The sequence below is a fragment of the Rousettus aegyptiacus genome, unplaced genomic scaffold, assembly GCF_014176215.1.
Source record: "Rousettus aegyptiacus isolate mRouAeg1 unplaced genomic scaffold, mRouAeg1.p scaffold_m13_p_12, whole genome shotgun sequence".
Taxonomy (NCBI): Eukaryota; Metazoa; Chordata; class Mammalia; order Chiroptera; family Pteropodidae; genus Rousettus; species Rousettus aegyptiacus.
The window spans coordinates 45969238-45991369 of record NW_023416287.1 but is presented as its reverse complement, the minus strand read 5'-3'; the positions used below and the strand labels follow the sequence as shown (position 1 = coordinate 45991369).

General features: G+C 37.2%; 1 protein-coding gene and 1 pseudogene across 2 annotated transcripts in view; one reads left to right on the top strand and one right to left on the bottom strand.

Moving 5' to 3' along the window:
* The window catches only part of SPIRE1 (spire type actin nucleation factor 1), a 196878-nt gene that overhangs the window by 148952 nt on the left and 25794 nt on the right, over positions 1-22132 (bottom strand). The gene's annotated exons all lie outside the window — the stretch shown is intronic.
* Positions 21495-21613, top strand: LOC118610122 (annotated as a pseudogene).

Below are 22132 nucleotides of genomic sequence, written 5' to 3'. Positions count from 1 at the left end.
CTTTTGTATTGAATCATCCCCAAATTTTCAGGTAAAGACTTAAACATATTTATTTTTTACAGTACTAGAAAAAAATGTGAAAATTTATCTACCAATAGCACAGGAAAGACTTCTTTCATGTCTAAAAGCAAAGAAAGAATCCATTTTTAAAATTCTTCGGGATAAAAAAAAATACCACGTATAATGTAAAAAGGCCAAGAAAGTGATTATAAACATTGCCAACATATGCAACAGAATGAAGAGATAAGACATAACAAATAATGGGCTCTTAACCAACATAAACATGAATATTACAAAAGAAAAACAAGCAAAAGACATGAATAGAAAACTTACCCCCCCAAAATACAAGTAACTAAAAATGTGTTTTTTGTTGTTGTTGTTGTTAAAATGTCAATCGCATTGCCAGAGAAGTACATATTTTTAATGAGATATCACTGTTTGCCTACCCATACAGAAAAATATGTTTTAAATGTTGATACTCAGTATTACTGAATGTTCAGAAAAATAAACATTGTTTCACATCATTAGTAGGGTCACAAATTGACATAATCCTTTGGGTTGACAATTTGGAAATATGTTAAGTCTTAGAAAAGGTGTATACCCTTTGGTCTAGCTATTCCACTTCTCTAAATATTTCCTTATGGTAAATTCTTAGATTTCAGATTTAGTTTGTTTACCCCAAAATGATGTATAATATAAAAAAACTGGAATCCTAACATTTTACTCTATCGGATTGGTTAAATATATAGCCTTATAGCTTAATGCTATATAATTACCACATTATCAAGCATTTAATAATATGCAAAAATATTCACAATGAATTAAGTGAAAAAGAAAATTCCAAAACAATATATATAATCACATGCATGTGTAATGCATTTCACACACACACACAGACACCACTGGATGAATACACATTATAATACTATATCCATTATCACAGATTGCTTTAGGAACAGGCGTGTCACAGTATTCAAGTCAATTAGGGACAAAGAAAGGTTGCTGGGAAGACTTCTGGGAGTAACTGTCTCCTCAAGTGGATACATCTAGGCAAAGGATATACAGGATTCTTTTGGACTATTTTTGAGACTTTAAGTTTAAAATTATATCAAAATTGAAACTTCCCAAGAACTTAAACTGACTTAAATGGGAAGTATATTTATTGGCTCAATGAGAAAGCATACAGCCCAGACTGTTCATGGCAACCATCTACAATCTCAAGATGAACCAGCTTTAGAATTAAGCTCACACTGTCAGCTATACAGTGGAAAGACAAAAAGAATCTGGGTTTTCATAAGATTGTTGAGCTGCTAAGTAAAACAAACCCTGAAACCCACCCCTAATGACTTCCAGCTTTTGAGCCATCCATCTTTGTTATTTAAGTTTGTTTACACTTTTGGAACATTCCATTTTGATAAAATTTTAAACTTACAGAACAGTCTCAAAAATACTACTAGGATTTCCTGTATATACTCCATTTGCTTTCTCTCCCTCTCCCTGCCACCTCCCCCCAACATATTATCTTTTGAAACCATTTGAGAGTAAGTTACATGCATCATGCCCATCTCTAATCCAAATACTGCAGTGTTTATTTACTAAAAATGTCTTAGAATATGTCTTAGATGACCACAGTACGATTATCGAAAATCAAATTTAACACTGATATAATCTAATCCACAGTCTATACTCACAATTTCACCAACTGTCCCCAAAATATGTCCTTTGTAGCTATTTTTTCTAACCCAGGACCACCAATGCATTTGTTGTCATGTCTCTTTAGTCTCCTTTAATCTAAAACAGTTCTTTAGCTTTTATTTTCCAGGATAATGACGCTTTTGAAGAGTACAGGCCAGGGTTTTGGTCTGTCTCATAATTGCCTGAGTTCTGCATATTTGGCAGGAATATCTCAGAAGTGGTACTGTGTCCCGTTCAGTAGAACAGGAGGCACATGGTGTTGGTTTGTCCCAATACTGGTGATGTTAACTTTGATCACTGTGGCAGACAGCCTCTGAGGTGGACTAGTGATCCCCACCTCTGGTGTTCACACCCTATGTGACCCCTTCCTTCAGAGGGGATGAGACCTATGGCTTAATTCTAACCAAGAGAATACAACAAAATGACAGGATGTTTGTAATTACAAGTACATGATTACGTTACATAGCTTCCATCTTACTGGAGTCTCCTCTCTCTTGCTGGCTATGAGGAAGAAAATAGCCACGTTGGGGAACCCATGTGGCAAGGAACTTCAGACAGCCTCTAGGAGCTGTAGACAAACTCCAGCCATTGACCAGGAAAAATTGAGGCTGTCGGTCCTATAACCACAGGAACTGAATGAAGCCAACAAGCACAAGAGTAGGAAGAAGACCTTTCCCAATCAAGCCTCCAGATAACCCAGCCCTGGCTCACACCTGGACTAAAGTCTTATTGGACCTTGAGCAGAGGACCCAGAAAAGCCATGCCCAGACTTCTGACTCACAGAAACTGTGGCTGTTCCAAAGTGCTAAATTTGTGGTAATAATTTTCTGGACATTGTTGCACAGGAACAGAAAATAAATACAGTCACTTAAGGTGGTTCTGCCAGATTACTCCAATGTACTATTTTTCTCTTTGAAAGCTATATGTAATTTATGGGCGCTCCTCTATACTACAGTCCTCACCAAACTTTCATCAGCTAGTTTTAATAACCACTGATGATTCTCACCTAAACCAATTATTATTATGATGTTTGGAAAATGATGATGTTCTACTCACCATTCCTTCTACATTTATTAGTTGGCAATCCATTTATTTATTAATGTATTTATTTACATATCAAATATACTCATCAATTATTTTATTCTGTAACAGATTTAATCCATTGTCATTATTTACTGTGATGCTCAAATATTCTCAGACTTGGCCAACAAATCTTCAAGCTAACTCCTGAGTCTTTTTGACAAATTCCATCCTAACTTTTATAATCCACCTTACTGAAGTATAATTTACTTATCGCAAGATTCATTTAAACTGTACAATTTAGTGAATTGTAGTAAATTTATAAAATTGTATAACCATCACATCTAATTTTCAAATTTTAATTTTTTACGACTCCAAAACAAACTTCATGTCCATTTGCAGTCACCCCCTTTCCAACTCTCAGCTCCAAGAAACCACTCATCTCCTGTTTCTATAGATATCCTTTTCTGGACAATTCATATAAATAAACTTATGTAAGATGTAGCCTTTTGTGTCTGTATATTTTCACATAGCACTGTTTTGGAGGTTTATTCATGCTATAGCATGTGTAAGTAATTTGTTCCTTTTCATTGGCAAATAGTATCCCACTGTATGGACAAACTCCCTCATAATATTTTGCATACTTCCTTAGTTCTTGGTACAAGGTGTTCTGAGCTCACCTTGTACCTTCCCTGCCACAGCCCTGGAATCTGCCATTTCTCCAAGGAACTTTGGCTACTTTTAGTGGGGAAGGCTATTTAGAAACCAAGAGCTAAGTGGTTATGTAACGCTCAGTGTTACTGGGGAGCCCCTACCACTTCCAGGCCCTTTTGCAATATATATGTGTACATATAAATATGTTTCTATAAACAGACACAGACACATGTATTTACATATACACAAACATGAAAGGCTGAGCTACTTTTAACTGCTTGCAGTTGAAAGCATCCTAACTCACATGGACAGCAACATCAGACATGAGATAAAAATCCCTTCCTTTCTCTAGATAAGAAGAAAACAGCAGTAAAAAACAAATTATACTTTTAGTTTTATTTGGCTTCATAACTCTGAAACATATATCCAAAATGCTTTGCTTAGACTTTTGGCAAATAAATTTTTTCCAAGCAAGAATCCCAAATGCTTGATGTTTAAGTTTTTGTTTTTCCTTTCCTCTCAAGATATTTGCATATTAGGTACAAAACTATTTCTGTTAAATTGAGATACCCTACCCGGCCCCCAATCCCTATCAATTCATATACTGGTTTAGTGACTTGCCAGTGAAGAGGAAGTATTCAGTCATGTGGTACTGCGAGTTCACACTTTGAGACTGTCATTCCACATCAAACACACTCCAAATAAATGACAGATACAATTTTTAAAAAAATTTTTTGAGGCATACCATGCTCAAAAGAAAATCAGCATCTCTATGGACCAGAAACAACAGAAAAACACCACAAAAAAAAGGACTACAGCCATGGTCTCCCAATTTCTGCATCCAGAAGCATCCAGGAGTTAGGAATTCAGGCATAGTTGAGACTCAGAATCAGGCCGACTGTTTAAGACTGGAGTAAATCTGTCCTGCCATGAAATGAAGCTGATGGAAACTGCGAGTGCTATATAGCCTACAATTTGCAGTAAGCAGCACTGTCTGCTCAGGGACTGAATCTATAATATCTCCACTATTACTGTAGGATGAGCACTCTAAGGCACTAATATAAGCCAAAATGTATAAGAATAGTTAATGCCCTTAAAGGTTATGTATGAAGTCCTATGGGCCTGATGTGTTCAAGAATCCATTGACATTATAAGTAAACATCTTAGTGTAATTGTGTTTGGTTTTCTAGGGAAGGCTCCATATTTTTCATCAGATTTTAAGTGAGGTCTGCAATCCCCATTATAGTAAAGAACCTCAATATATGTCTGAGTTAACACAATGTAAATCACATGTCGTCTTCCAGAATTTGCAGCATAATGTGTTTAGTTCTGCTATTTCTCCAAATGTTTGAGTGGACAGTTTGTAAACTTTAGGAACATGGCAGAAACAAATACAAAGCCTCTGCTTACCCATTAGTGGGAAAAAGGAAGAGCCAGAGTGAAGTCTGTTTTTCGAATGAATGACAGACTACTTCATATCACTGCCCAAAACTGATCCATGTTCATAGCAGTACAATTCACAACATTCAAGATGGGGAAGAAACCCGGGTGACCATCAACGGATGAAGAGATAAACAAAATGTGGTATATACATGCAGTGGAATATTATTCATCCTGAACAAAGAAAAGGAAATTCTGACATGCTACAACATGAACCTACCTTGAGAACAATGTGATGCTAAGTGGAATAAGCCAGTCACAAAAAGACAAATACTGTGTGGCCCCACTTATATGAGGACCTAGAGTAGTTGAATCCATAGAGACAGAAAGTGGAATGGTGGATGCCAGGGGCAGCAGGGAGAGGGGTGAGGAGTTAGTGTTTAATGGGTACAGAGTTTCCTTTTCCTTTGTTCTACAAAGAAAGCACGTATCCTGTGCCAGACACTTTTCTAGTCATTGGGGGAGTATAGTAATGAACAAAACGGATTTATAACTTCTGCTTGCATGGACTTGCATTCTATTAGTTATGGACAATACACAAATAAATATACATGAAATATTACATGGCATGATGTCTTCCAAGATGCAAAGGTTCTGGACATCTGTTGCGTAACAATGTGAATATACTTAACTCCATTGAGCTGTACACTTAAAAATGGTTAAGACAGTAACTTTGATGTTATGTTTTTTTACCATTAAAAATAACTTTTATCACCTTATTTATCTGCTAGCAAATCCTAGAAAACAAATGTCCAAATAACAAACCAGCAAAAGGAGAAAAACTCAGAAATGTAACTTAACAATATCTCGTGTATTACTGATTACTGAAATGAGGACACCTATATGTAATAACAATTATCTGCAAGTTGAATTATTCCTAGGTAAGAGGAAATTAAATATGTAATAATCCTCAAATATCTGTTGAATATATATGTCAATTAGTTACTAGCTGCTGTGAAATGCAAACCTCTCCAGTGGTTTCCAAATTCACTCAGGTAACTGCTAACGGTGGCCAAAAGGGACTACATGACCTGGCCTGCTGTTCCCTGTCTGACTTCATCTAGCACACTGGTCTCCTTGATGCCCTCATCTAGGAACCATTTCACTGCAGGGCCTTTGCATTTGCTTTTTCTTCTGCCTTAGTCCTTCACATTCAGCTCTCTACTCAAATGTCACCTCAAAAGACAGAACTACTCTTCTCTGTCCACCATGCCCCCTGCCTAGTTATGCTCTATCCCTTGCCCTCCTTTATTTTTCTTCATAGCACCTTATACCATATAATATTTCATATACATTTATTTTTATAATATCTATAACTAACAATGCAAATCCATGCAAGCAGAAGTTTTTATCAGTTTTGTCCATTACTATACGACCAATGACTATAGAAGTGTAGGTGCTTTCTTTGTAGAAAGAAGGAAAAGGAAAAAAGGAAAGAGAATAGGAGGGAGGGAAAGGAGGGAGAAGAAAAAGGGAGTAAAGAAAGGGGAGGAGGTACATATGTGCCTACCTACCTCAGGGCTACTCTCCTGGTTTAGCTTGTTTCCAAGGCTGCTCACCTTACTAAAACCAATTAAGTATTTTTTCTCTTTAATTACCTGATTTTTACAATTTAAAATGCTAATGATCCCTTTTATTAGTATTATACACATATTAAAAAGCTAATTTACTCTCATATCTGATGAACAATGGAATAAAAGAAAATTTTGTTAGGACATACAACTTGTTGCTTACTTAGCTCAAGGTAAACAAATTTTTAAAAATATTTCAATTATCTGAGAAGTCATCTGATATAAGAACAACACTAGATGTGTTAACTTCATTACAATACTTATTTAACTGTGACTCATGAACTGGTTTACACAAGAGTAAATTTCCTGGTTTCTAACTGCTTGAGGAACTTGTGACAATCACAAGGTCCTGTTTCTTGAAAATAGATTGTGCTAGTTCAACAATATTCATGAAAAGGCAGTTCATCTTTTTAGAATGGCCTGTAACTGCTCATTTTCCCTTACACCATACATCTGCTTCTGTTGAGTTGCTTTCGATAGATACCCCCACCTCAACTCCATTTTGATTTTCTCTCATAGCTGAAAATCATCAAAATCTCTAGAGAGACTGAATTTTATGGAAATCAATTAAACTATCGTTTCTGAATTGTAGCCAGGTCCCTAAGGCAACAAGCTTGGCTCTTTGCCTTCCCTGCCCATTATCTGGCTTAGCCACAGGACTGGGCCTGAGTTTGGAGACAGCAAAATGGAGCAGACTGCTACAATCGCTCATGACTAACAAGAAGGCACAACATATGCTGTATGCTTCCGTCTTTTAGTTTGTCACTTCACAGCCCCCAGCCCCCAACACACACCCACGATTTCTCTTTTGTTTTCTTATTCCAAAAGGAAGACATATTAATTATAAACCTCAGAAAATACAATCAAAAGAACATTTATATATACTTTAAAAATCTGAGAAGCAATCACTGTTAGTTTACTATATTTGTCTTTTGCATATTTTTTAATAAAAATTACATCACTTGGTAACTACTATGTATTTGATAATCTGCTTTATGGACCATCTTTTCACATTAACAATTCTATCCATTTGTTTTTAATAATATAGAGTCTTCTGAGTACAGCAGTTAGACATTTGGACAGATTCTAATTTTTCTCTTATAGTGCTGCAAATAATATCTTCTTGCTATTTTTTTGCACATATTCAGGTGATGATAATAATAATTATAGTATCTGCTATCCTAGGAACTGCTGTTCTAGGTACATTTCCTATCTGATCTCTAATCCTTATAACAACCCCTGGGATAGGTGGTAATATCCTCAGTTTACAGATAGGTAACTGGGACTCAATAAGATAACAAGTTGTAAAGAAACAAAACTGATGATAGCATTAGTACACAGGTCTGCCTGACTCCAAAGCTCCCAAATGGGGCAAAACAATTTTAAAGAAATAGAGTCAACTCTAAAGGGTACAGTGTGCCACAGAATTCATGCTCTGTATCAAGGGCCAAGATGGAACTATTTCGGAATTTTATAAGCTGACTGGGTAAATTTCTGAGAGCCTAAAATTAGCCAAGTGGCAGTATTTATAGCACAGAAATTAGTGCTGGTTTGTTTTACGTGCCAGTTTACCAGCACATCAAACTAAAGTACTAAAGTCTGCCTACTGTTTTACAATCATGTCTCCTTGTCATTACCCTGGCAAGAAGAGCTGGCTTGTATTTTCTTTTCTTAAACAACTGGCCCCACCACTGTGAGGGAGGAGCTAGGGTCTGTTCCAGTCAGAACTCCCATCTGCAGGTGTCAAAGGGACTCCTCTCCAGCACCCAGAGCTCCATCACTTCATCTGCCATGAGAGCACCAGTGCTAATACCACCTTACCTGTACCCCATTAACAGCAATGGGAACAGAAGCCACAGGCTTCCATTACCCATCTCCCCAATTTGCATGCCATAAGGCTGTCATCCACCCCTCCCCACCTCTAAAACTAATGGTTCTTTATTATCTCCAACTTCTCTGAATGTCTGCCCTTCACCTTCTTGCTCTAACCTAAATCTGAAACTCCCCAGAGGCCAATGTTGGTCCTGGCTGTTCTTTCTGTAATAATTCTCAAATCACTGGACCTGGAATTGGGAAAGATGTCATCCTTGCTTCTTACCGATGCTTCCTCACCATTCTCCCTCCCTCCTCCTTAAAACTGTCCAACTCTGACTCTTACATCACCAGACCACACACCTAGTCTCCCTCATTGTTGCTGTCACCTACGATTTTAGTCGCTGGTTTCTTGACACTCTCTTCATCCCTGGTGATGTTAACATGATCCTTCAAACACCCTGGCCTGTCATTTCTGTGAACTCCTCTACTCTAATGACCTTTTCCTCCACCTGACCACAGCCACTTACTGCCACAATAATACCCCAGACCTCCACATTACCAGTAACTGCAATCGCCTCAATTCCTTTGACCGCCTCTTCCTAGATTTCTAGCTCATTCCCTCTGACATCTGACTAATAATCTTTTGACTCCACCAGAACCTATAATCCAGTGATCCTATGTTCTTTCCACTCTCCCTCATCCCTCAGCCCTACATTCCAACTTTCCTTCCTAAGCAGGTTAAATTCTGAGGTCACACACTCTAATCATTTGCCCTGAAATCCCTTACCTTTTCTCCTTTTGTACCTGTTTAGCTAAACCACACACTGGGTAAATCCAACTCTTCACCCACCTGCCTTTGTATAGCTGAATATGGCTAGAGCAATACAGAAAAACTACTCTGCCTGGTCATGCTTTAAGTTCATTTAAATTCATAACCCTGCATCTTCTGTGGGCAGTTAATGATGCCCAGAAGCCACATGACATTTCCTTAGCCCACTACACTCTCCTACTGTCCCATATGACTACCTTTGCTCCAACAAGGACCTTGCTGCCCATATCACTGCAAAAACTGAAGTAATCAGAAGAAAATGTCTGCAAACCCCTCACCATCACCTCTGGTCGCCTTTTTAAACCTCCTATGCACACATCGTCTGTCTTCCCTCCTGTTACTCTAAATGGATTATCCTTGTGTGAGGTCAATTCCCGATGCCTTCACACCACCCATTTCCTCAATGATAATTCTCCAGCAATTTTCCCCTCTCTATTCTGCATCAATAATTTTCCCTTCTATACTGGATCATTACCAGATCAACAAAGATGCTGTTACTTCTTTTATCAATGAAAAAAAAAAAAAGTGAAACAAAAATTTAAAAATTCTCTGGAGTCCCACTTTCCTCTTCAGCTATCATCCCGACTTCCTTGTTCCTGTGGGCCAACCAGTCTCCAAGATAGCCCCTAATAATCCCTGACTTGGCATTCATGCTCTATGTAGCCCTTTCCCACATTGTCTCCATGTGATCTAAGGAATACACCAGAAACAATGAAATGTGACTTCTAAGGCTAGGTCATAAAAGACATTTTAGCTTCTCTATCTTGGATCATACTCTCTGGAAGAAGGCAGCTGCCAAGCTATGAGGATACCTAAGCAGGCCTCTAAAGAAGAAGCCCATGAATGAGCAACAGAGGCCTCCTGCCAACAGCCATGTGAGGGAGCCATCCTGGAAACAGATTCTCAAGCCATAAGATGACGGCAACCCTGGGCAATATCTTGACCAAAACCTCACGAAAAGCAGTGAGCCAGAAGCATCCAAATAAGCCATTCCTAAATTCCTGATTCCCAGAAACTGTGAGATAATGTTTGTTGTCTTAAGCCAGTAAGTTTTAGAGTAATTTGTTATGTAGCAATGGATAACTGACATACCCGTACTTTACAGAAAATCGTCTCAATAAGTTGCCTTTATTCACTGTCTCAAATTTCTCTCCTCTTCTCTTTTAAACCAACTCTGATAGGGCTTTTGTGCCCACTTGCAATTAAAAAAAAAATTAAATACTATTAAATACTATTTTTCACAGACACATATATAATAATAAGTAGGGTATATTTAAATGACATTAAAATACATTATCACTGTCTCTAAAAATTCATCAAGCTATAACTTAATGATCTGTGCACTTTTCTCAAGTCCTATATTTCAATAAAATATTTTAAATATAGTATTAACACCATACGAATTAATTTTGTCCAAACCAAATGACTTGTGTTTGAGGAAAAAGAAGATTCTTACTTTTGCTTGCTTTCTAAAATGTTAAAGGAGTGAAACAAAAGCACTCTCTCCTCCTTTCATTTCCTGCCTTTAGAAGTCAGATTTCAAAAACAGATCATTTAAAATACTACTGCTTCTCATAGGAATCTCCTTAGCAACCTTTTACAGCTTATCATGGATTGCAGAATTCTCCCAATCTCCCATTCTTAAAAGGGACTGTTTCCCCTCCAGAACACAGAAATTTAAAACAGAAAACTTAACAAGCTCTTTAAACAGAAATTTTAAGGAAGTTTCACAAGCCCCTTCAGTTCTTTTGCCAGCTCCGTTCCTATAAGCATTCTGCTCTCCTCTCTTCCCAGGGTAAAGTCAGATCTGGTGACCACAACCTCTCTAAAAAACAACAGTGGCCATTTCTAATGATATTAGGCAGTCATTATTAAAGGCCATATCTACTGCCCTATACCATGAAACCCCAGACCCATTTCACAAATACAGGTTGTTAATCCATTTTTAATTAATTTATTAAATTTTTTTCTTATGTAAACTACAGAACAATAATAGAAAAATATATTTGAAAGTAATCAAATAATACAAATTATGGTTATTTTGCTCCTTTTTGTTACCTTGGTATTAACTACCAAATTTTATTAACTACAAAGAAAGAAATAATAAAATTCCAAGTTTAATAAACCAAAATTTATATAAATAACAGTTTAAGGAAATAGGTACTGTTGCCTCTAGAGCAAAGAGAATATTTCTGTCAAAGCATATCTCAAATTAGAGCCAGGGCCCAGTCTTTTGTTTTATACCATATCCAGAAAGGTATCCTCTTCTCCTATCTTTTCTTTCTGGGCTTGACAGTGAAATATGGAGACAGCCACACCAGAAAAAGAAAGCTCGCCTTGCACTAAAAAAATAACTGAGACTCACAATCAATACAATCACCGATGCAAAATGGAAAGACTGCCCAACATGGTCTTTTTAATCTGATGTCAATTATTTTTAAAATGTATGAAATAAGATGCATTACCCTATCCCCAATACACACATACCAGCCTCTCTTCCTTCCCCACTATCCAAGGAGAGACTGACTTTTGCCAGTCCAGTTTCTAAGTCTGTTGTGCTACAGAACAGAGACAACAAAGACACAGGGTCAATGTGATATATGGAAGGAAAGAAAAGGAGAAAGGAAAAGACTATCAGCAACCTGATTTCAAACTCTCATTTGGAGTGGAGAATATCTATATTAGCTGAAAGGGAATGAACAAAGGGCAGAAAGGAGAGGATGACAGGCTGGGTGTTAAGTGGAAGGTCCCAGAGTGGCAACCAAGGATAAGGGAGTAAAAGAATTTTTAAATGGGAATTTCTCATAATGTTATTAAGTGCTGTTATAATCTATACAATGAATCCACAATAAGGTCTTTTGAGAGACACTTAAAATATGTTTGATTGCTACACTATGCTCATTTGCTGCTCTGTGTACTTAGTGGACAAGGTACAGGCTCAGAATTGACATAAGAATTTGACTTGTTTTTTGGGACAAAAATGAGTCAAAGTAGCTAAGGGAGTGGCTTGATCAAACAAGTGCTCTTGTTCAGTTATGTAACATCTTCATGTGTTACTTTTTAAGATTACTAATAAACAAACAAATCTTTACTCATTTTATAAAAGTAATACTCTAGGCAACATGAAAATTCTTGAGGAGAGCATTGTGTTCCCTATGTTTAGAACAGAAGCTATAAATGGCAAGTGCTCAAGAAATGATAGCTGAATTAATTACATTTTTACCAATAATTTCTCCTCCTTCTCACAATTCTTTTCATATTTCTAAACCTCTATTTATCCAGAAGAATCCCCCCAGATAATAAAGTCAAGCTAGCTACAATGCAAACTACAATGCAAACTACAAAGTCAAATTACATATTAATTATCCACAGATATAAATCCATGATTTATAAAACTGTCTCAAAAATTTTCTGTTGCCGAAAAAAAAAAAATAGGCAGTTTTGTTATGCGAAGCCTCTGTGAACAAAAACATGGGAGTTCAACAAGTCAGCCATCAACTACTTTGAAAGCCATCTATACTTTTACCTTTATATTCTACAAAGTATTCTTGCAATAAAGTTGATATTTTAAATAAAAAATTATCCTAGGGGAAACTAAAAAAGAGCTTGAAATTCAGTTACAATGCACCAAACTAAAGTTTGTTTCAACACACACAGATTCAACTTAAAATAAAAATTATATAAATATTCTCTCAAAAGTCTGATTCAGCAATCAAATATTTAAATAATCTCTCATAAAATAGTTTTGAAATAAATTATTTAAATAGTTTGGAAGATTATTCCACTCTCTAACACTGATTCCATACAATTTTTAAAAAGAAATAGCAAGAAAATGAAATTTAAGAAAGGCATCCAAATTGGAAATGAGGAAGTAAAGGTATCTCTATTCACGGTTATGATCTTGTACATAGAGAATCCTAGGGAATATACTAAAAACACTATTAAAACTAATAAATGAGTTTAGCAAGGTTACATGTAGATACAAAATCATTATACAAAAATCAATTGTATTTCCAAATACTGCAATGAACCATCCAAAAATGAAATTAAGAAAACAATTCCACTTATAATAGCTTCAAAATGAATAAAATACTTAATAAATTTAATAAAAGAAGTGTAAAACTTACACTCTGAAAATTATAAAATATTGTTGAAAGATACTAAAGAAGATCTAAACAAATAGGAAGATAGCCTGTGTTCATGGACTTGGCCCTGTTAAGATGGCACTACCACCAAAGCCATGTACAGATTCAAGGCAATCCCTATCAGAATCCCAGCTAGCTTCTTTGCAGAACTGACAAGGTAATTCTAAAATTCACATGGAAATGCAAGGGACCCAGAGGAGCCAAAATAATCTTGAAAAAGAACAAAGTTGAAGGACTCATACTTCCAGATTTAAAAACTTACTACAAAGCAATGGTATTCGAGCATGGCACTGGCATGGCACTGGCATGGCAAAACAGAACTGAGGCTCTAGAAATAAACCCACACATCTATGGTCAACTAATTTTTTACAAAAGTGCCAAGACCATTCCATAGGAAAAAAATAGTATCTTCAAAAAATAGTGCTGAGACAACTTAATACCTACATGCAAAAGAATGATACTGGACCCTTACTTCACACCATATAAAAAAATTAATTAAAATGGATCAGAGATCTAACTGTTTGTAATCTTGGATCTGGCAATAGATTCTCAGATATAACACCAAAATACCAAACAAAAGAAAAAAATAGATATATTGGACTTCATCAAAATTAAAAACTTTTGTGTTTGAAAGGATACCATCAAGAAAATGAAAAGAAAACCCACAAAATGGAAGAAAATATTTGCAAGTCATAAATATGATAAGAAACATAACTATAACATATAAAGAACTACTACAACTCAATAATAAAAAGATAAATAATTGAATTAAAATATGGGTAAAGGATTCAAACAGAGGTATCTACAAAGATGTACAAATGGCCAATAAGCACATAAAAAAATGTTCAACATTATTAATCAGCATGGAAATGCAAATCAAAACCAGGATATGCCATTTCACCCCTACCAGGATGGCTAGAAGCAAAAAGTCAGATATTAAAGGGTGTTGACAAAGATGTGAAGAAATCAAAACTTCATACACTGCTGGTGGGAATGTCAAATATTGGAGCTACTTTGGTAGATTATTTGTCAGTTACTCAAAAGTTAAAACATGGAGTTACCAGTTGACCCAACAATATCACTCCTACATCCTATATCCAAGAGAAATGAAAATTTATGTCCACACAAGATCTTATACAGGAATGTTTGCAGGAGCATTATTAATAATGGCCAAAAGGCAGAAACAACTCAAATGTCCATCAACTGATGGATGGGTAAATAAAATACGATCCAGCAATAAAAAACAATGAAGTACTGACACATGCTATAACACAAATAAGCCATGAAAACATTCTGTTAAAGGAAATCAGTCACAAAAGACCACATATTATATAATTCACTTGTATGGAATGTCCAAATTAGGCAAATCTATAGAAATAGAAAGTAAATGAGTGGTTGAATGGGGGATAGTGAGGAGAGTGGGGAATGATAGATAAAAGAGTACAAGATTTCTTTTAGAGGTGACAAAAATGTTCTAAAAGTGATTGTGGTGATGGTTGCATAATTCTATGAAGATACCAAAAACCAATGGATTGCACACTTTAAATGGACTTGTATGATCTGTGAATTACATTTCAGTAAAGCTCTCACAAAAAAATTAAGAAACACCATCATCAAAAGAAATTAGGCAATTATCTCAACACAAAGTAAATTACCTAATTTTACTGAAAATGGTTTTTTAAACTTCTATAACTACTAAATATAGTAAAATGTCTACCAAATTGAAGGAAGATGTCAAGAGACACCATACTGAACAGAAGAAGCTCCTTTAATCAGCCTTTGTCTAACTGACTGTCCAGCTCACACTCCACAGTCCCTCTGTAGATCATACTGACTGATCTCCATGACAACTACTACCCATGAGTAGGTCACCAGTGCATTTTGGTAACCTGGTAAGAGATCTGTATGCTCATCACAGGTCACCTGGGTTTGTTCCAAAACCCATTTATACAACTGTACTTATGTGATTACAATAAGAATTTAATTAAATGCTGCATAAGCTGATGAAATATGAATGCATAAATACTACCCGAGAGAAGAACGTAAGCAAAAGCAAATGAAGAATATATATCAAAAGAGGAATGACCCTACGCATTTTTTTAAAAATTTCAAAAAGAAATGTTTCTTCCCTTAAAGAGAAATTGGCCCTATTCCTATATTCAATACGGCCTATAAGATGTGACACCACCTTGTCTTCCCTACATTTCCTACAACTCCCTCTCACATTCTCTATGCTTCAGACATCCTAGTGTCCTATCAGTTTCAAAAATAACTGCTCTCAAACAGAAGGGTCAATATGGCAGAAGAGGTACATGCTGTGCTCACCTCCTCTCACAACCACAATAGAATTACCCTAAACTATAGAACAACCATCATTGACAATCACCCGAAGTCTAGCTGAATAGAAGTCCTACAACTAAGGACGTATAGAAGCTAAACTGAGACTGGCAGAAGGGGTGGAGACACAGAACTGTCTGGTCCCACACCCATGTGTGGCATTTAAAAATTAGGAGAGCTATTTTGGTTGCGTAGGTTCCCCCTGAGGAGCAAGGAGTCCCAGCTCCATACCAGACTTCCTAGCCTGGGGTTCCAGTGCCAGGGAGAGAGGTCCCCACAACATCTGGCTGTGAAACCAGTGAAGACTGTGGCTGAGTGAGACAGAGGGAAGATGAAGTACCGGACATTCCTCTTAAAGGACCCACACATGAACCTACTTCCTGACAGACTCAAGACTCACTCACTCTGAGCTCTATCACCCCAAAAGGTGCCAGAGAAATGTGGGGAGAAACTGAATTGTCTGGCTTAGGGTGAGGGATGAGGGGCAGCTTTCTCCCAGACAGAAGTGTTAGCAGAAGCTATTGTTCCTTTCTTGAGCCCTCCACTAACTCAGTATGCAGATGCAGGCAGCCACTACACATGAGTATCCACAAACCTGGCTAACACTGATCACCCTGCCCTGAGACCCTGCTCCACACAACTTGTAGGCCCACCCAAACTGCTTCCAGTGGCTTTTCCATAAAAATAGCCTGTCTTGGCTCATGCTGTGGACTTACTAAAATCTCTCAAAGGGTCACAAAACTGAAACAAGCAGCATCTGGCCTCAGCCTGCCCTATAACTCTTGCTGAACAACCCTAAGCCTGGCATTAGTGGCAGCCAGCCTCAGTTCCTGGCGTGGCCTCTTGAGGCACTCCCAAGCCCAGCACAGGTGACGGCCATCTGAGGATTGTTTTGTGGCTCATGCCAAGCAGCCCCAGGCAGAGCACAGGCTGCAGGTGAACTTGGGTTATGGCAAGGCCCCTCCCAGGAGGCTCCAGCATGCACACCCAGTGGCCGGCTTCAATTGCAAACAGAATAAGAGGCCTCTGGGACAACATGACGTGTACTGACATTCACATCATAGAGACACAGGAAGGAGAACAGAAAGAACAAAGAATACCTATTTGAAGAAATGACAACTGAAAACTTCCATAACTTGGTGAAGGAAATAAACATAAAGCTTAGGAAGTGCGGAGAGTCCAAAACAAGATGAACCCAAAGAGGTACATACCAAGATACATAATTAAAATGCCAAAGATTAAAGACAATGAGAGAATCTTAAAAGGGAGTTCCCATAAGATGTCAGTTGACATCTTATGATTTCTCATCAGAAACTCTGTAGGCCAAAAGGGACAATCTTTTAGAAGTGAAGGACAGATAAAAGAGCTTCCCAGACAAGAAAAAGCTAAAGGAACTCATCAACACCAAACCAGTATTAAAAGAAGTCGGAAAAAAAGATAAAAAATATGAATAAAATGGCAATAACTACATATCTATCAACAATTAACAATTACTTCAAACATAAATGGATTAAATGCTCCAACCAAAAGACAAAGGGTGGCTGAATGGATAAGAAAACAAGACCCTTACGTATACTGCCTATAAGAAACTCACTTCAGACTCAAAGACACACACAGACTGAAGGAATGGAGAAACATAGTTCATAAAAATGGAAACAAACAAACAAACAAGCTGGGGAATCAATACTCATACCAGACAAAATAGACTTTAAAAGAAAGGCTATAACAATACACAAGGAAGGACCCAGCAATCCCACTTCTGGGTATTTTTCCAAAAAAAAATCCAAAATAGCACTTTGGAGAAATATGTGCATCCATATGTTCATTGCAGCATTATTTACAGCGGCTGAGATGTGGAAGCAACCTGGGTGTCCATCAGTGGATGAATGAAGAAAGAAGATGTGGTAAATATACACAATGGAATATTACTCAGCCATGAAAAAGAATGAAATCTTGCCATCTGCAACAACATGGAGTAAGTCAGACAAAGACAAATGCCATATGATTTCACCTGCATGTGGAATCTAAAGAAATAGAAACAGACTCATATAGAGAACATTTTGATAGTTGTCACATGGGAGGAGGTGTTGGGAGAGTGGGTGAAAAAGGGGAAAGGATTAAGAAGTACATATTGGTAGTTACAAAACAGTCATGGGGATGTAAAATACAGCATAAGTAATATAGTCAATAGTACTGTAATAGTCGGTAATCAAATAAGGTATCAGTTTGGTACTAGATTAATCTGGGTGATCACTTTGTAAATTATATAAATATCTGCTCACTATATTGTATACCTGAAACTAATATAATATTGTATGCCAACTGTAATTAAAAAAATAAAATAAAATATTTTTAATTTGCTCTCTCAGAGTCCTCACCATTATGTCCTTCTGCCTAAAAAGTTCCACCCCATGTATCTATACCCTTTCCCCCAGCCTAGGTAATTCCCTGAAGCCAAGTTCATCTTTTATGCAAAGATGCATATATCCCTAAGAGTAGCATATAACAACAGATGCTCTGAATGAGTCAACTTTGTTATGTACATATGGAAATAAATGTCTAGAAAAATACTCTAAACAGCCATTATCTTTAGATGGTAGGATATGAAGTCATTTTTATCTTCCCTGTATCTTACTATAGTGTTTTAATTTTTACAATAAATATACACCATTTCTACAAATGAATAAAGGTACACTTAACCCTTCGACAATACATGTTAGAACTGTACAGGTTCAATTATACTCAGAATTTTTTTCAATAACTATACTTGGCCTTTCATACTTGTGGGTTTCACATCCACAGCTACAACCAACTGCAGAACAAGAACAGTATTTTCACATTCCCAACCATAGATTCCTAACTGCAGATCACAAATACTATTTTTGATCCACACTTGGTGGAATCCACAGAGCAAAGGGCTGACTGTTATACAAGGACTTTCAACTAGTGAGGGTCAGTGGCCCCAACCCCCTGCACTGTTCAAGAGTCAACTGTACTTTGGAGAAGGAAATGAAAATCTAGCCCTCTCGCACTTTGATCCTGTCAACACTGTATGATCTATACTGGAAAACACTAACTTTTATTTTATTAAATACATTTAAAATTTAAACTTTTCATTAAAGCAGATTGATATAGCCCCTATTGATAAGGCAAATTAATAAGAAAATGTTCTACTCTATTACCGAAGTACTTATAGATGCTTAAATTACCTGAAAGGTAAATTTTCTGCTCCTTCAAAAATAAAATGTTTACTCCGAGATAATTTGGGTTATTTTAAAATACATTTTCAGACATATATTTGTAACTGTCATTGGTCATTGACTAAAAATTATACAAAGGAAAACTATATGTAAAAATTTTATATCCTACGGTCAAACCATGTCCTCTATATTTAAGACATCTATAACTGTAACACAAAAAGGAGATTTTGGTAACAAATGTTATCTGAGACAGAGAGAGGAGAGGGGGAAAAGAGAGAGAGAAAGGAGGCAGGGAGAAAGGGAAAATGAATTTCAAATGTGCCAAGTAACTATCATACTTCCCCCAGTATATACCTGATGATACATGAAACCTAAGTGAGATTATCTATTTATCACATCAATAATATCTTACTACTAACCTCTACTAATATTGACACTCGGAAGCAGCAACTCAAAGGCAGACTCAATTTACTCACACAAACCCATTTCCAGGCCATGTACATTCATGTCAATCAAACGGCCATGAAAATTCAGGCATGTTTGGGAAATTTAATCCAAAAAGATAGGAAGTAGAATGTGAGAAGCTTTCCCGTTCCTTTTACCTGCTAACCAAGGAGGAAGTGCTATAATTAGCAGTTAATGGAACTTATCCTTCCAATTTCTTTATAGAATACACATCATTTTAACTTCTTTTTATGCAATTCCATTTACAAACCCTTAAAGTACGGCTTAAGAGCACATAAAGCATTCCGCTAAAAGAGAAGGTCTAAAAGTATATTTGCCTTTTTGTTTCTCCTAGCAATTCAAAAATTTACTTTGTTTGGTGTCAAATATCTTACGGCAATATAAAACAGGCTCATTATGCAGGTAAAGTTGTACACAATTGTTTTGTTAAAATATTACGTATTTCTTTCATGTTAGGTTTTTTAGTTACTTTTAAAAGTAACTAAAGGTGGAGAGACATGGAAAAATGGCATAGATGATAGAGGATCTATTTATCCCTCTTGCAACCAAATCAGAGTTGTGACAGAAACTCAGAGCAAACAGCAAGGAAAGTCACCTGGAATCTAGATGAACAAAAGCAATACAACTAGGGAGTAAAAATTAATCAATCTGCAATGGTAGAAGGTAGGAGAGGGCAAAGATATGAGGCTGCCCAGTCCCCAGTGGCTGAGTAGGACAGAGGTTGTGACAACAGCAGCTGGCAGCTGCAGATACCTCTTAAAGAGGCCATGTTTGCAAGCAAACTTTTGTAGCAATAGATCTGCTTGATCTGAGTCCTAGCACTGGGTCTGTTGCTTGGGGTCCTATAGGGACTTACAGGGAGACACTGAGTTGTAGGAGTGAGGGCCAGACGTCAGAATCCCCCACAGACAGAAGTGCCCATGGTAGCCACTGTTCCTCTTTTGAGTCTTCCCCACCCCCAGTGTGCAGACACAGAACTGCCATAGTGGAGACATCATCAAACTGGATATCAGAGGTCGCACCACCCAGAGGATTCCCTGAAACCCCGCCTCCCCCAACTCGTGGCCCCACTCAAGCCACATCCAGGTGTACCCTCAGAGTCAGGTACTCCTTGCTGAGCAGTGCCTAGGCTCACACTGGAGGCAGCTGGCCTTGGTTTCTGCTGTGGACTTTTGAAGTAACTGTAAGCACAGCATCTATGGATTGCTTGCTGACTCTTAGCAGGTGGCCCCGGAGAAGCAGAGGCTGAGGCTAAACTTGGCCTGCAGCTGAATTCTTCTCAGGACTGTGCCACTGGACACCTACTTCACAAATTCACACTGATAAGACCGGGAGATTTAGGAGCTTTGCTTAGTACAGAGAAACAGACACAGAAGGGCAGCCAAAGTGGGGAGATAAAGAAGCAGAAACCATATGAGAGACCAGAACAGAGATCTAGATATAATGGAGTCAAGCAATCTAACAGATACAGAGTTCAAAACACTGGTTATAAAGATGCTCAATGAACTTAGGGGAACAGCAGATAAACTCAGTAAGAATTTAAAAAGAGATAAAAAACATAAAAATGGAAATGGAAATTATAAAAGGGAACCAGTCAGAAATGAAGAACACAGTATCTGAGATGAAGAGTATATGAGAGGGAATCAACAGAGTGGACAAAGAAGAGGATCAAATGACCTACATAGAGGGTGGGGAAGCCAAGGACACTCAATCAGAACAGCAAGAAAAAAGAAGCCAAGACTATAATAATAATTTAAGGAGCCTATGAGACACAATTAAATGTAAAAATATCCATGTTAGAGGTACCTGAAGGAAAACAAGACATTGAAGAGCTATTTTAAGAAATAGTGATAGAAAAATTCCCTCACCTGGTGAAGGAAATAGATATACAACCCCAGGAAGCTCAGAGAGTCCCTAGAAAGAGGAATCCAAAGAGGCTCACACCAAGTCACATCATAATTAAAATATCAAGGTCAAATCCAAAGGAAGACTCTTAAAAGCATCACAAGAAAAGCAGTTAGTTACCTACAAGGAGCACCCATAAGACTGGCAGCTGATTTCTCAAAAGAAACTATGTAAGACAGAGGCCTTGACACAAAATATTCCATGTAATAAAACACAGGATCTACAATCAAGAATATTTTATCCAGCAAAGCTATCATTTATAGTTGAAGGACAGATAAAGAACTTCCCAGACAAAAATAAGCTAAAGAAATTTATCAACATCAAGACAGTATTACAGGAAATGTGGAAGGACTTCTTTAAGAAGAAAAAACATGTATCAAAAATAGGCATCAAGAATGGTCTACAGCCATGCTACTCTGACTATGGCCGTGCTACCCTGAACACGCCCGATCCCATCTGCTCTCGGAAGCTAAGCGGGGTCAGGCCTGGTTAGTACTTCAGTGGGAGACCACCTAGGAAGACCAGGTGTTATAGGTGTAAAAAAAAAAAAAAGTCAGAATGATAATAGATACACTCCTATCAACAAGTACCTCAAATGAAAAGAATTAAGTGCTCCAACCAAAAGACAGAGTAGCTGAATGAATAAGAAAACAAGACCCCTACATATGCTGCCTACAAGAGACTCACTTCAGATTAAAAGACGCACACAGACTAAAAGAAAAGGAATAGAAAAAGATATTGCCTTGATGGACCTGGAGGTTACTGCGCTGAATGAAATGGGTTGGAAAGAGAAAGACAAATATCACAGGATTTCACCTACATGTGGAATCTAAAGAACAAAATCAGCAACAACAAGAAAAATGAAATAAACTCACAGATATAGAGAATATTGTGAGGGCTACTAGATGGGAGTGGGGTTAGAGGGACAGCAAAAAAAGGCAAAGAGATAGTTGCAGAATAAACATGGAGAAGTAGACTGTGGCATGGGGAAGACGGTTAATAATGTAATAAATATATAAAGGGAAAGAGGAGTACTCGATTTAGTGGGGTGATCTC